Source organism: Podarcis pityusensis, assembly GCF_964106645.2.
Source record: "Podarcis pityusensis genome assembly, chromosome: 17".
Taxonomy (NCBI): domain Eukaryota; kingdom Metazoa; phylum Chordata; class Lepidosauria; order Squamata; family Lacertidae; genus Podarcis; species Podarcis pityusensis.
Window position 1 is genome coordinate 10,005,319 of NC_138042.1, and position 14,992 is coordinate 10,020,310.

Genomic DNA, 14,992 nt, shown 5'->3' on the forward strand with positions numbered 1-14,992 from the left:
AGCCCCGGGGACCCCGCTCGGCGGGCGAGGCAGCTTCTCCAGCGCGGAGCCGAGAGGAGAAGGTACCTCGGGGAGAGGATGCTCCGCTAACCCCGCTACCCCTCGCCCCCTCCCGCTCCGGGGGCGCCGCTCCTTCCCAGGCGCCTCCCCAAACTTCGGCACCTTCTCAACGGCCTTCCCCCCCCCCTTTCTCTCTCTCCCCTTTTCTCTCTCTGCCCCCATCCCGCCCCTCGGACTCTAGGAAGGGACCCCAACAAGGCGGCTCAGGGAAGGCGAGAGACGGGCAGCCCTCCGCCCCGCGCGCGCCTCGCTCCGGGTAAGTCCTGAGGGGACGAAGTTTGCGCCCTCAGTCTCCTCAGCTGGCTTCTTTTATTTCGTTAAAAAAAAGGGGGGGTTGCCAGTTGACTCAAAAGCCCAGACAAAGCGAAAGGCACCCCTCCCCGCGCTGAGGGAAGAAGACGCTACCCAACTCCCCCCGGTTTTAATTTGGTTTAAACCGCTGCTTCTCTTCCCCCCCGCGCGCGTTCCATGTGTGCGAGGGAAGAAATAGCCGGAGCGAAGGAACAAATGACATCTGTGTAGCTGCCTCTCTCTCTCTCTCTCCCGCCCTCGCTGCCTCGCCCGCCTTTGGGGGGGGGTTTGGGGGTGGTTGGCGTCCAGCTGTTGGCCATTAGCGAGAGCCGCCCTCGCTGGGCTGGCAAGCAGAACTCGGCTTCTCCAAGTTGTTTTTCCGCGCCTCGCCGCCTCTCTCGGCCGCCCACCCCACCCAACTCCTCGCTTGGGGACCTCCGGGGATGGCAGCTTGGCATCGGCGCGCGCTCTCTGCCCGCAAGAATCGGTGGGGCAGCAGGGACAAACAGACGGGAGCGGCGGGGTTTGGCACCCGGAGGAGGGAGGGAGAAAGGAGGGGGAAAGGCCCACGGTCAAATCTCTGGCCAAGATCTGGAGGAATGGGAGGGGGGTGTCGGTTGGGCTCCCCGGAAAATAGCCAGCGGGGCGGACGGGGGTGGGCTGGTGCAGAGAGAGAAGCATAATTGAGAACATCTGGATAGCCATCCTGCAGGAAACCAGAGCAGGCTGGGTAGCTCCATATCCCACCTCCAGCAGCCTTGGGAGAGAAGGGCATTCAGCGTCTTTCCAGCAAGTCCGGCTGCCTCCTTGGGGCCCCTGGGCTTGCTGAGCAACAGGAAGCTTGGACCAGGACCTTTATCAAAAGACCTCTCCAATTTTTGAGCACTCTCTCCATCTGTCCACAGAGAGTCTTGCAGGCTGGGTGTGAACCCTTTCCAACTTGAGCGGGCACTCAGTCAAGCTAAGACACACCAGGTGTGCCCTGTTTCTGGACTTGCACTGAAATAGCAAACTGCTGGTGGCCTTGATGGGCTGAGATTGTGTAGGTCGAGGTGCGACAGACCTGAGGCCCTCCAGGTGTTGCTGGACCCCAGCTCCCATCATCATTCCCCCAGCCAGCATGGCTAGTGGCCAGGAATGGTGAGAACTGGAGTCCAGGAAGATGCCTCCGGGACCAGAATTTTCATCTCGGTTGCAGAGGGGACTTTGATACAGTGGTACCTTGGGTTAAGTACTTAATTCGTTCCAGAGGTCCTTTCTTAACCTGAAATTGTTCTTAACCTGAGGACCACTGTAGCTAATAGGGCCTCGTGCTGCCGCCACGCCGCCGGAGCACGATTTGAGGTACTATCTCTGGGTTAGTGGAGTCTGTAACCTGAAGCATATGTAACCCGAGGTACCACTGTATTGCAGAGATCCTATGGCAGAGTGAGGGATGCAGTGTGTCTAAAGCAACACTGAAGGATGCCTAACACCCTCATAATGCTTCTGTTAGTGTAGAGGCCAGGAAACCCAGAGTCTGTGGGTCTGTGTAAGAGAGTGGTTTTTCTCCTGCTGCAATGTTGTCTCCAGTTGTAGTCCTTATTTTGTACCCAATGGAGTGGGTGGTAGTTGCTCACCAACAAAAGCAAAAATAAAGGGGTGCATTTCGGGAAGCTTTTTGGGGGGGGGGTGTTGCTAAACTTTCCTGCTGTCCTAGTGAACAGAGAGTGGCGTTTGGTCATCTTTCAGCTGTTTGCAATATTCCAGATCGAGACAACGTAAAATGTCTGTGGGCAGCCTTGAGTCTCCTGGCCCTTGGGCTGTTTCTTGGTCACACTAGTGGTTGCCAGAACATTGAGAGAGTTGGGATGGAATGCTAGGAGCTGGCTCCTGGGTCGAGATCCTGCTACAGAACCCTCTCCCACCTACTTTTGCACAGTTCTGTGAACCCAGTGTGGCAGAAGCTGCTTCAGCATGCACTGCCATTGTTCTATCACAACCTTATCCTCTGGGTAGCTTTGGAGGCCCTGTTGCAGAAGGAAGCTGTTTAGAGTAATGCAGACCTGAAAATGCTCCCCAGTGGAGTTTCATGGTGTAAAGCTAACAGACATGTAAAGCAAGTCTCCCCAGGATACAATCAAGTGTTCACTTGGAGAGAAGCTTAGTGCTGGCTGAAACTAATTTTTAGGGGGTGTAAGGGAAATGCCTCACACAGGCCTTGTTGTAGAATAGCCCCCCAAAACACTACATTCCTCTTATGCAAAGAGGGGTCTCTTCTTGACTGTAGTGTTGCAGTGAAATATTATTGGTTCAGAATGTGCCTCTGCTCTGCTCCGCAGGCAGGGAAAGCAAGGCAGGAGGCAAAGAAGACAGACTGACATAGGATATGGGGCTGGGCCAAGCTTCAGGGGGAGCGGGAGAACCAGAGGGTGGGAGCGTGCAGATGCGTCACCCTTACAGAACACCCAGATGCTTTGCAAGGGCTGTAGTTTATTGCTCTCGCTTGCTGTTATCAAACCGTGGAAGCTTGTCCTTTGCAAGTCTCTTGCAAATTGTTTGTTCAAGTGCTAAAATGCCTCCTCGTTGATGTTGATGTTTCTTGCCACTGTGAACCTTGCACATGCTCCCAAATTAAGAGTTAAGAGTTACCACGACAAGTTGGATTTGGAAGAGTATTTCTGTTTCTATTCATTGTTTCTGTCCCTTTGCTTGTCTCCGGACACTGTAGGCTTGTATTGTGTTCATAGGAAGGAGAAAGAGGTAATAGTTGTTGGTCGTGAGTATTGCCTTATTATCCCAAGAACAAATGAGAAAGAGAGGGAGAGAGATGCATATAACCTTCTGGCATGTGGGCGAAATTAAGTCTGCCAGTGGTCCCAATTTGGCTTGCACTGTCATCCGCCCCGCTACACCCACCTGGCATCATATGACAGTCAGGTGGGGCAGGAGTACACTCTCAGGAGTTCTTCTGCAAGCGGACAGGCCTTGCATTTATTTGACACTTTTCACATTTGGCACCAAACACAAGCCCCCTCACTGAGAATGCTCCACCAGGGGATCACAGTCAGAGGGCTAGCATTTGATGCAGAATGCAAGCTGGGGCTGCAAAGGAGGAAGAGAGGAATTCAGAGTGTGCTCTCAGAACTTCCTTTAAAGTTGGATCATGTTAGGCTGCCTGTCAGTGGCCCATGGAGGATGGGCCAGTTCTCGATCCAATGTGTCAGCCGGATGCAGTTCCCCACCTTGGCTCTAACGCTGCTGCTGCTGTAGATTTTCAGGAATCAATGGGCAAGAAGTAGGAGAATAGCAAGTCTGGATTTGTGAGTGTCCTAGAGCCCCCCACCCCACCTTCGGGAGCAGTAAGACCTGCCACCACCTTGCTTGGTATTTGTTCCAGGCAGGGTCTCTGGCAAGGCGGAGAAGTCTCTTTTCTCAGTCCCAGGACTTAGTGTGTGATGCAAAAAGAGTGGTCAGGAAGGGACATTTTTCACTGACACAACTGGGATTCTGGAGCAGGAATCCCAGTTTGCAGAATGCCTGGAATTGAAGGTTCTGATCTCTAGAAAAAAGGTGAAGCAATTGAATGTGTGTGTGTCCTTTGAAGCATGCTTTTGGGCTGCGTTGGCGCAGATATCTTTGTGATGCCTGGTGTGATTCTCATTAACTACTTTCCACTCCTGACTCAGCCATAGACTTGTTCTGTGGCTTAAGAGCACAGCTTCTGAGAAGGGAATAAGCATGGCTGGCTGGCTGCCCTCTGGGCAGCTGTGGGGGTGGACGATTGGCGTACGGAAGTGCCTTGCTTAAAGATGGGAGCAGTGCAGGTGGGATGCACAATGTGCAGTAAACTGACAGCCTCCAGTTGGTCAACAGCATCAGTGACTGTTCCTGGCCAGATAATCACAGTGCCATTGCTGGGAAGTCTTCAAGTAGAGGCTGATGCTCTAGCTCTGAATTCTCTACATATTTGGACAGGAGTTGGACCAGGTGACCCGCAAAGCTTCCCTCCTCCTCCTATGGTGTTAGCCTGTTAGATATTAGTGGTACAGAGAGTTTTGAGGCAGCCCCCTAGTGTCTGGACACACACCTGCAATATCCTTTTGGCCCAATGATGTGCATCTTAGTGTGGTTCAGGAATACAGCTGCCTCTGGCTTGGATAATACCTGCCTAGTAGCATTTTGGAGAAGGAACTGGTCATGCTGCACTTTCAAGGCTGGATCCACCTGTCTCCTTCCAGCTGTTGTTGGACTTAAACGCCCATCATCCTGGGGTCACTGGCCATGTTTGCCAATACATGGTAGCTGATGTAGCCTCATGCTGTGTTGTGTCCTCCTGGGGACATGGTGATAAAGGTGGTGGCAGTGGGGGCTTTCGTGAGAAAGCAGGTATGTCTGGAGCAGTAGTTTGTGTCCTGGCCTCACCCTGTTCTTGTGACCTGCAGATATCCCCTACTGTGTGAGGAGCAGGATCACAGCTGGGGGAGCGGGGGGGGGGGAATGAGCCGATTAGAGAGTGATTAAGAATTAACTAATTAATGGTCTTCGGTGGATGGCTTAAATGTCTAATTGAGCCTGGCTTATTGGTGGTGACAGGCAGTGGCTGTAGAAAGCCCTTTTGCACCCACATACGACTGTAAAATGAAGAGGAGGAGGCTTTTGGTTTTTCAGTGTTTGTGTGTGTTGTGTGTGTCTCCTGTGTCTTGTCTGACAAAATGATGCTGTCTCTCTGATTCTCAGGGCATGAGAATTAGCCACACCAAATTCTCCAGCGAGAGGAGAAGGGCTCTCAAAGTGTCACTCTGTCCCAGCATTTGAAATTTGCCAGGCACCGGGTACATTTTGAACCTGGCTATTGGCCACTTGCGACCAAGTTAATATGCCCGGGCACCAGGGTGGCACTTCACATCTCCACCATCCGGAGGTGCATGCCTGGGGATCCTTGGATCTTGACTGTTTTTACACACTAGCAACGTATCCTGTAGCATTCTATCTGCTATATTTTATCTGCACAATCAGAATGGATTTCAGGAACCCAAAAGTCGTATCTGGCCCCAAAATGGCAACTAGGCATCCCATTTTGGCAAATGTAGCCCTGGTTTAAGGAGCCATTTGGCGCCTAGCTCATATATCTAAATTTCTAACACCGCTTTGGCCCAGAAGCTGTCCTTTCTCAGATCTTTGCAGAATGCAGCCAGTAACAACACAGATTTTGTCCCAACTCAAATTAGCCAAAGACACAAAGAAGAAATTTTGTGCTGGGGCAGAGGAGTGCAGTGCTTTAACTCATAGCTCTATTGCTTGACTTACTGGATGAATATTCGTATGGGCGGGGTTGGAATTCTGGAAGAGAGGATGCAATAAGACCAGCCTGTCTACTTATTTTAAATGGTGGGTCCAGCCTACCTTGTTATCTTGGGGTCTTAGGGTCTGTTCACATTACCACCTTAGCGAAGTTGCTCTTGGGGCCTCGGGCATTTCACAGCTCTTTCCTCTCTAGCTGTTCACATCAGCACAGCTTCGTTAGTGTCAGATTAGTTTCTGTTTGGGTTCACCCCAGGGAGCATCGGCCAGCCAGGATGTCATTACCCTGTGCAAAAGCGTTCGCCCCTTATGTAGAGCTGTATTAGGAACAGCTTAAGAACTCCAGTCGGTTTAAGAAACAACACATCAAATAGCAGTATTTTGAGGCACAATCCATTGTCTCTTGAGACAGACAGATGGCAACAACAGGATATGTGTGCATTTTGGATAGTGCCATGTGAACATGGATTAAAACCCTGCACTGGAAAAGAAATAACTGCACAGGAAATGGGAGTGTGAACACAGCCCAAGTACTCAACACTTGAGTTAGTTTTGTAGAAAACAACAGAAAGAGAGAGCAAGCAAAATATTTAGAAAACTAACTTTTAGTTCATTAATTTGTCTGAAAGCAAAAGACAGATGCACAAACCCATACTGTCTCTCAGCCCAATTAAATAGACTGCAGCAGACTCCAGAAAATCTCCTGTATATTTTTTGGCATATGTTTGTTTGGCTTGTCTCTTGATTAATGCCAAATGAGGGCCTGCAAGGAGCCACAATTTGATGTGGGGCCTCTCTGCTGCTTGAGTTAGAATTCCAGCCCTACATATGGGGATGCAGAGGGCAGGGCTATTGGGTGGGAAATGTTATGAGCACCAACTTAGAATTTCATCCTAAGGGGGAGGGAGCAAGATGGTCCTGTAAAAAGCTCACATTCCTCTTGGTTTTAAAGTCCACCCATTTTTAGTTGGCCATTACTCTTCTGGGTGGGGCTGGCTTCCCCCCAGCAAGTTCTCTGGTATCGCTCAGGATTGTCCAGCGGAGAAACAGGCTTGCTCAAGGTGAAATGGGATCAGTTCTGTTGTTGTTGTTTAGTTGTTTAGTCGTGTCCAACTCTTCGTGACCCCATGGACCAGAGCACGCCAGGCACTCCTGTCTTCCACTGCCTCCCGCAGTTTGGTCAAACTCATGTTCGTAGCTTCGAGAACACTGTCCAACCATCTCGTCCTCTGCCGTCCCCTTCTCCTTGTGCCCTCCATCTTTCCCAACATCAGGGTCTTTTCCAGAGAGTCTTCTCTTCTCATGAGGTGGCCAAAGTATTGGAGCCTCAGCTTCACGATCTGTCCTTCCAGTGAGCACTCAGGGCTGATTTCCTTAAGAATGGATGCGTTTGATCTTCTTGCAGTCCACTGGACTCTCAAGAGTCTCCTCCAGCACCATAATTCAAAAGCATCCATTCTTCGGCGATCAGCCTTCTTTATGGTCCAGCTCTCACTTCCATACATCACTACTGGGAAAACCATGGCTTTAACTATACGGACATTTGTTGGTAAGGTGATGTCTCTGCTTTGGTTCTGTATGGTCCTGTTCTGTATGGTCCACCAAATAAATATTACCCAGAAACTTAAATCTGAGGGGGCAGCTTCTTTCAGTGGGGACTACTTTTGCTGTCAACACTGGCGGAACTGGGCACCCTCAAAAGGTGATGCAGATGATAGCTGAGCACATCTCAAGCCAACTCACTTTAATTGTGAACCTTAGAATGCATAGACCACGCTTTTACTGATACTGAAGTGAAAGATTGCACTTGGGCTTGAAACTCAAGGGAAGAAGATGGCATGCAGTGTAATGTTTATATTTGAGAGAAGCCATGGCCCATATGCTCTTTGAAAATGATTTTGCACCAAGGCATAGGAAGTCCTGTGCCAATGAACTGCAAATTCAGCACCAAGAAAGTGCTGATTATGTTATCGGGTTAAATGAGAGCAGGCCAACACAAAAATACAATAGGTTCCTTTTGCCTGATGGTTCTCCACTTGGGAACTTTCTTGCAATCTTAATTTGATAGGTTAGCAGGGAGGAAGACCTAGGGAAAGCAGGTTTGGCAAGAGATGTCTACGCACTGGGAATTATCATCTCTTCCCGACTCAGCTGGTTGAGTCTTGAGTCAGAATTCTTCTGCAGCCCAGCATTCCTCAGCTCCTGAGTGGCCTATTGACTTCACAAGAACAGGTGCCTTCTCTCTTGGAGTGATAGCCAATGATCATGTCCCAGAGCAAAGAAGGCGGAGATAACAAATTCAAGATTGCCTTTTTATTATTATTGCAGAGGCAAAAAACCTACATGGTGTGTTTCTTCCACCCTGGTTCTGTTCAGCATTGGACTCTTGTCTGTTGTGATGAATGTCAGTCTCCCCACCCACCCACCCACCCCTGCTTCTGTGTGTTTTTCCACACCAACCTCATGCCCTGGCCTTGCCAAAGTTGCACCCCTCTTCCCTAGGGGGCAGCACCTGTTCCTCTGAAGAGCTGAGCAGAAGGGGCCTAATGCTTTTGCAGAGCTCCAGAAGCAAGCAAGCATTGCCTGCAGGGCAAAAGGTGGCAGCTTTCAGCTCTGTGGGCTGAAGGGGCTCATTGTATAAGGAGGTCTTGGGAGTTCGGCAAGATCACACAATTGGCCCTTTCATGCCAGCTGGAGACTCTTATTAAAAACTAGTCCTTCCTCCTCCTCCTCCTCTCTCCCGCCCATCTCCCACACTGCAGGAAAGGTTTGGGGAGTGGCCAGCCAAGCTCAAATGGGCTTTTTCTCTTGCACTTCCACTCCTCTTGCCCTGAAGCTAGAAACTTGCTCCTTTCCACTAACACTCCCAGCAAAATGGTTCAGGCCGTTGACTTTCCCCTCCCGCCCCAAGAGATGCATGTGGGCATCCTTCCCTAATACAAAGGCCTCCCCTTGTCTTGCATGTGCTGTGAGCATGTCACCAAATGCCCACTTGCTCTTTACAAGCATGACTGCACACTAGGACAGTAGAGAGAGCCCTTAAGAAAAGGCACGGTGTGTTCTCCAGAGGCAGTCCGTTAGGATCATTGGCTGCAACACGGGTACCTCTTAGCATTCTTTCACCTCCTCCTCATACTTGTAGTCCTTAGTGGCAAAGGATGGAATTCTTCTCCCCTTCAGTTAATGCTGCAAACTTTAATAACTTAGATGTTGTGATTTATCAACTAAGACACAATTTCCAATAGGAGCTTCCCCACCCCCTTATTCAGGTCTCTTCAAAGGCCTGCTGCTGAGATGGCCCATGTGCTTCTCAGAAGGTCGGCGGTTCAAATCCTTGCGACGGGGTGACCTCCCGTTGCTCTGTCCCAGCAGTTTGAAGGCACACCAGTGCAAGTAGATAAATAGGTACCACTTTGGCAGGAAGGTAAACGGCATTTCTGTGCGCTCTGGTTTCCGTCACGGTGTCCCATTGCGCCAGAAGTGGTTTAGTCATGTTGGCCATGTGACCCAGAAAGCTGTCTGTGGACAAACACTGGTTCCCTCGGCCTGAAAGCGAGATGAGCGCCTCAACCCCACAGTTGCCTTTAACTGGACGTAACTGTCCAGGGGTCCTTTACCTTCACCATTACCGAATGGAGTTGACTTTTTCTCATTGCTTCCTGTGCAGGCAAGTTGCTGAACACCCTTGCAGCCCTTGGTGACTCAAGGCAGGGAACTCCTCCAGTTGGGTCAACCCTCTACATTGGGACTGTCTTCAGACCAAGCGGCTGCTGGGAGCACAGCAAAAACAAGGGCCACGTGAGATGTGACAATGTTCATGTGATTGGTGCGGATGCTTTTTTATATGTCAGCAACAGGTGTGGGGTTCTTCCGGATTGGGACCCCGGCGGGAGGGTCAAGCAGGCAGGGAAACTTTAAGCCTTTGCAATCCCAGCCAGTGCAGAGGGCTCCATACCAGCTTTTTTCTTTTAAAAATGCACCAATTGTGTGGATGGCATCGCGTTTAGCTTGGCCCAAGGAGCAAACACCACCTGGCCATCCTCATGTTCACTGTGCACTGCTCTGACTTTCAACTGCACTCTCTTCCTGAATGGCATAAGATGAACAGGTGGGCTGGACAGAAAATCTTTATAGAGTTTTTGCACTTTCCCGTTGTTTCGTTTCCGGGGAGAGGCAATGGCTTGGAATTCACAGCGCACCCTGTTTCTGGTCCCCATGGCTGAGTGCAAAGGAAGAGGGAGTAAAAGAAGGAAAAGGGAGCAGACAGTGGCTTCATCTAATGTTCCCCAGAAGCAACTGGTCTTCACCAAAGCTGGGCAGCAGGGCAGATTCCTCTCTAAGCACCCACCTTGAGGCCCCTGTCCCAGGTCAAGATGGGAAGGTCTAGAGGGCGCTTGTGGCTGCCTTGACAATTGTCCCGGGTGACCTCCATTGTCCTGAATGTTATTTGCTGACGAACAGAACAGGCTCCTGGTCCTGACTCTCAGTTTGCCCTTAATCCATAGAGATTAGAAGAGGAGCAATGAAGAATCTCCCTTGCTCTGCCCTTCTTTGCCTCTTCCATGCTCTCTGGCTTTCAGTTGTGACCTGGATAGGCTATCTTGGCGGCATACGCCTGGTTATGAGCAGGCAAACTGTCCACAGATTGCATTTTCATTAAAAATGCTAAGCGGAGGTTGTTATATCTCCGTCACCTCACTCCAGATTGGCATCCAGGAAATAGAATTTCCTCCCCCAGCCTCTGCAGGTTAGGGAGGGCTGAAGGGTTCTTTTTCAAATGCACAATGCCAGATTCAGCTGCATCTTGGCACCGAGTGATGGACCTGGTTATGAACCAGCAGCACCCGCCTGCCACCCAATCCAAGTGGACCCCCCCCCCAATGCCATCATACTATCTGAGCGGAAGAAGCTGATCGAGAAAGGCAGGCTTCCAGGGGGACCCCACCCAGCTGCCGAGCTTCCAGGTCTTGCAAGCAGGACCTAATTGGATCCTTGTGTGCTTGGCAGCCGGATGGAGCTGTCTTAAAGGGGCCGCTGCACCTGGGGGAGGATGGGGAGAAGGATTGGAAGACAGTTTGTCAGATCAGGGGGGCTGGAAGGAGGCAGGTTGTGCTGGGGAGGAGAGGCTAGAACACATTCTCTCCTGCTCTCTTTTCACCATTTCAGTTTCAGGGCTCACCCAGACTTCATTTTGTGCTGCACTTCCGGGAACGGGTCTGTGCTTTAAAGCTCTGGGTCCGGGCAATTCCCCCCCCCCCCGAAGCTTTCCCCAGAAAAACCCACTCTTTACCACTGAATTGGAGCAAATGGCAATCCGTGGAAACTGTGAATTGCCGTTTGTTCCAATTCAGCATGAAAGAGTGGAAAGTGACAGGTAAAAAGAAAAGTGCTTGGACGTGGAGCTTTAAAGCATGGGCCTGTGCCTGGAAGTCGCAGGGCAGAAGCTAAGTGTGGATGAGCCCTCAGTAGAATCATAGAATTGCATAGTTGGAAGGGACCCCAAGGGTCATCTAGTCCAACCAACCCCCTGCAATGCGGCTAAAGCACCCATGACAGAAGGCCACCCAACCTCTGCTTAAAAACCTCCAAGGAAGGAGGAGGAAGGTGGAAGACTGTTGGAAAAAAGAGGAAAGGAAAAAAGGGTGGCTACTTCAAGAAGAGTTGGGGGTGTGCCTTATAATAAATGAGCTGTGTTCATAACATTACCATGAGCAGTCTCTCTTTAATGCAAAGGGATGACTGTCTTTAGCACGTCTACCCAGCATACTGCCCCCATTTTAATGGTTTTAGACAACAGATGACAGAGGAATTGTGGTTCTGTGAGAGCTGAAAGTGGTTTAAGCAAAGCATCGGCCCCAAACATAATGATGGAAGTTGTTTACTGGAGGCAAAAACAAGACGAGTGCAGCTCCAGAGTCATCCCCCTTTCAACTCTTTGGAGGTGATGAGTAATACAGCCTCATAGTGTTGAACCAGCGAGCTGGTTGGACCCTCCCGGTAATTCTGAAGAATAATCATTCCCCACCCACCCCAAATCGTGCTCTGGAACCATGCCTCTTGATGCGCCCAGTTTCTGCTTCCATGTGATGAGAGCCAGGATGAGCAAGCAGAAGGCCGAAGCCGTTCGAGGTTGCACATATGGCTGGATCTCTTGGCCAAAGCTTAGGTCCCACAGCCCAGCCCCCTCCCCACAAATGAGTGGGAAGACAAGAAACTGTGCAATTGATAACCAAAGTAACAGCCATGTCTGCCTAACCCCATATCTCCCAAAGACCATTAAGTCCAGGGTGCAAAATTAACTACCATATCTTTCCGTGTTTAACATGCCCCTGTGTATAAGACACCCCCTATTTTGGGGGACTCAAAATTAAGAAAAGTTGTTGAGTTTTTTCGGGGGAGGATTGTTAAAAATCGCTCAGCCGCCAGACCAACAAGGCTGCTTGCACGCGTCGCAAATGCAACCTATCCACTCACCGACAGGAGCAGCAAATCGCCTGCCCTATTGCCGCAACGACAGCAAATCAGCACCAGCCCTTGCCGCAGCCCCAAATAAAAACTCCGACTAGTGGCAGCAACCAATCACACATCCCCACAATGCACTATCCATGTATAAGACGACCTCCAATTTTTAACATGATTTTTGAATAAAAAAAGTATGGTAATTGTACCACTGAAGCTGGGGGGGGGGGGGAAGTGGGGCAGGAAAATGCCCACTGGGCATGTAATTCATGCAAACAATTCCAAGTACGGATCCCAAATTATTCTCTTTGTGCCACCCGCCAAAGATAGCTCTTTCATATGCTGCAATGGTAGGTAAGTCTTCCGACTGCTGAGCAATCAGTGCAGACATAGGTTCCTCCCAGAAGCCTCTTGGCCACCAACAGGGTGTTCAATAGTCCACTTAAGTTGCCCCAATGCCAAGGCCCACAGAGTTGGAATATAACTTGAGCATCCAATAAATTTAGGTATTTTCCCAGGACCAAACTAATACGGAGAATAGCTTCCATCTAAAACAGTGCCACTATAGGGCATGACCAGATTGTATGTTTCAGCGCCACACCTTGTGTGCCATAATGCTAGCAAGTGTCTGTGGGTGCAAGACATTTCTGACAAAGACATGTTTTTGCTGCATTAAAGGTAAAGGGACCCCTGACCATTAGGTCCAGTCACGGACGACTCTGGGGTTTCGGCGCTCATCTCTCTTTATTGGCTGAGGGAGCCGGTGTACAGCTTCCGGGTCATGTGGCCAGCATGACTAAGCTGCTTCTGGCGAACCAGAGCAATGCACGGAAACGCCGTTTACCTTCCCGCCGGAGCGGTACCTATTTATCTACTTGCACTTTGACGTGCTTTTGAACTGCTAGGTTGGCAGGAGCGGGGACCGAGCAACAGGAGCTCACCCCGTCACGGGGATTCGAACCGCTGACCTTCTGATCGGCAAATCCTAGGCTCTGTGGTTTAACCCACAGCCCCACCCGCTGCATTAAAGGTAAAGGTAAAGGTACCCCTGCCCGTACGGGCCAGTCGTGTCCGACTCTGGGGTTGTGCGCCCATCTCACTTAAGAGGCCGGGGGCCAGCGCTGTCCGAAGACACTTCCGGGTCACGTGGCCAGCGTGACGAAGCTGCATCTGGTGAGCCAGCGCAGCACATGGAAACGCCGTTTACCTTCCCGCTAGTAAGCGGTCCCTATTTATCTACTTGCACCCGGGGGTGCTTTCGAACTGCTAGGTTGGCAGGCGCTGGGACCGAATGGCGGGAGCGCACCCCGCCACGGGGATTCGAACTGCCGACCTGACGATCAGCAAGTCCTAGGCGCTGAGGCTTTACCCACAGCGCCACCCGCTGCATTAGGCATAGCCAAAGGCCCGCTGAGCACAACCCTACAGAGGCTGACATAGTTTGCCATTGTCTCAAGCGTTCAAGGCAATCCAGTTCTTTGTTTGGGTCCTCCCTCGGGCCATTAATGGCCAGATTTATATGTCTGAGTGCAACCAGTTTCTGTAATAGATCCAAGCCTGGTGATTGCAATTAGATCCATCCCAAATCTTTTCCAAGTGGTATCTGCATGGAGGGAAGGGGAGGAAGTAGCTGTCATTCCTAGTTAGAGCATTGGACAGGATTTCCCTGGAACTTATCCAGCTAGAAAGATAGACATTGGACTTTTTGGGGTCATTTGGTCACTTCTGATGAGATGGACAGATACGAGGTGCTATTCTTGACCCTCCAGCTATAGTCTAACCATGCTGATTGCACACCATAAAAAGTGTCCATCAGTGTTTAGACTCACTTTTCACTTGAAAATGGTTTGGAGGCACTGGGCTGCCTTCTGTTGGAGGCTTTTGGAGGGTTGGAAAGTGGAATGCCTTTCGTTTGACCAATAGGGTTCTTAATACTTGTTCTCCTTCAGGCTCTGGTTTGGTATGGAGGGGGATTAGATCAAACTGGTGGGTATTCTTGCTCAGGTATATAATGATAGCACTGAACAATTGGCTGTGTACCTCTCTTTTAATGCTCAGGGAAGTTATTGTACTGAAAACAGATTTGCACGCATACACAAGCATCCCAAGAGCATTATCAGTTGCATGGAAGTGATGATAATGTGCAGTAATGAATATAATATGAAAAACAAAGCTCACAAGGCAAAGGCACAGGCTTGAAGCAACATTAGGCAGGCAGGCAAGCGGGCAGGATTGCATCTGACCAGCTCGGCTCCACTGAGTCTCATAGCAGCAATTGTGAGTCTTGTCCTGTTCTTCAGGTTTCAGGGATTGTGTACAGATCCAGAGTTTGCTTAGGAATATCATTCTTGCTCTTGCTTGAGCTAACTTGGTGATGTTGCTGGGAGAGAGGTTGCTTGCCTAAGAGATAATCCCTGCTCTCCCAGCCAGAGTTTATATGACTAAGGACTCAGCTATACAGCTGCAAATAAAACGTTTTAAGTGTGTTTTAAGTGCAATATACAATGTGACACTAGGTGGTGATGTTGAGCCTTATGGAAAATTCAATTTATTTTTAAAAATGCTTAAAAAACCCCTTTTCAGAATAGTTTTTATATGTGTGTAGATTCCACATAAGACTTAGCATGCTCACCTCTTTTTTTGTTATTTAGAATCGCTTCAGTGGCACAAAACATTTGCTAAAAGAAAGGAGGCAGAGCAGTCTATCGTCACATCTCTAGGTCTCCAGGGAGATCAGACGTCTGCAATGTATTTCGACGACAAAAAACCAAATAGAGATATTTAGCCACTAACTTGGTGAGCTCCTGATCATTCCCCAGTAATAGAAAAAGTATGACCTCCAACTCTGGTTTCCATTTGGGGATGCAGAGTTGATCTAGAACTTGCTGGTGGAGATCAG

The 14,992-nt window shown here is 49.9% G+C and overlaps 1 protein-coding gene across 6 annotated transcripts in view; it reads left to right on the plus strand.

Moving 5' to 3' along the window:
* The window catches only part of KANK2 (KN motif and ankyrin repeat domains 2), a 76,029-nt gene continuing 61,037 nt past the window's right edge, over positions 1–14,992 (plus strand). Inside the window, exons 1-2 of one of the 6 annotated variants that reach the window (XM_080988071.1) lie at positions 3–62; positions 242–316. The gene's annotated coding sequence lies outside the window, so the exon portion shown is untranslated. Of the gene's footprint in view, positions 317–795; positions 839–1,256; positions 1,327–14,992 lie in introns of those variants that run through there. The other 5 variants (XM_080988072.1, XM_080988073.1, XM_080988074.1 and 2 more) reach the window with 5 other exon arrangements.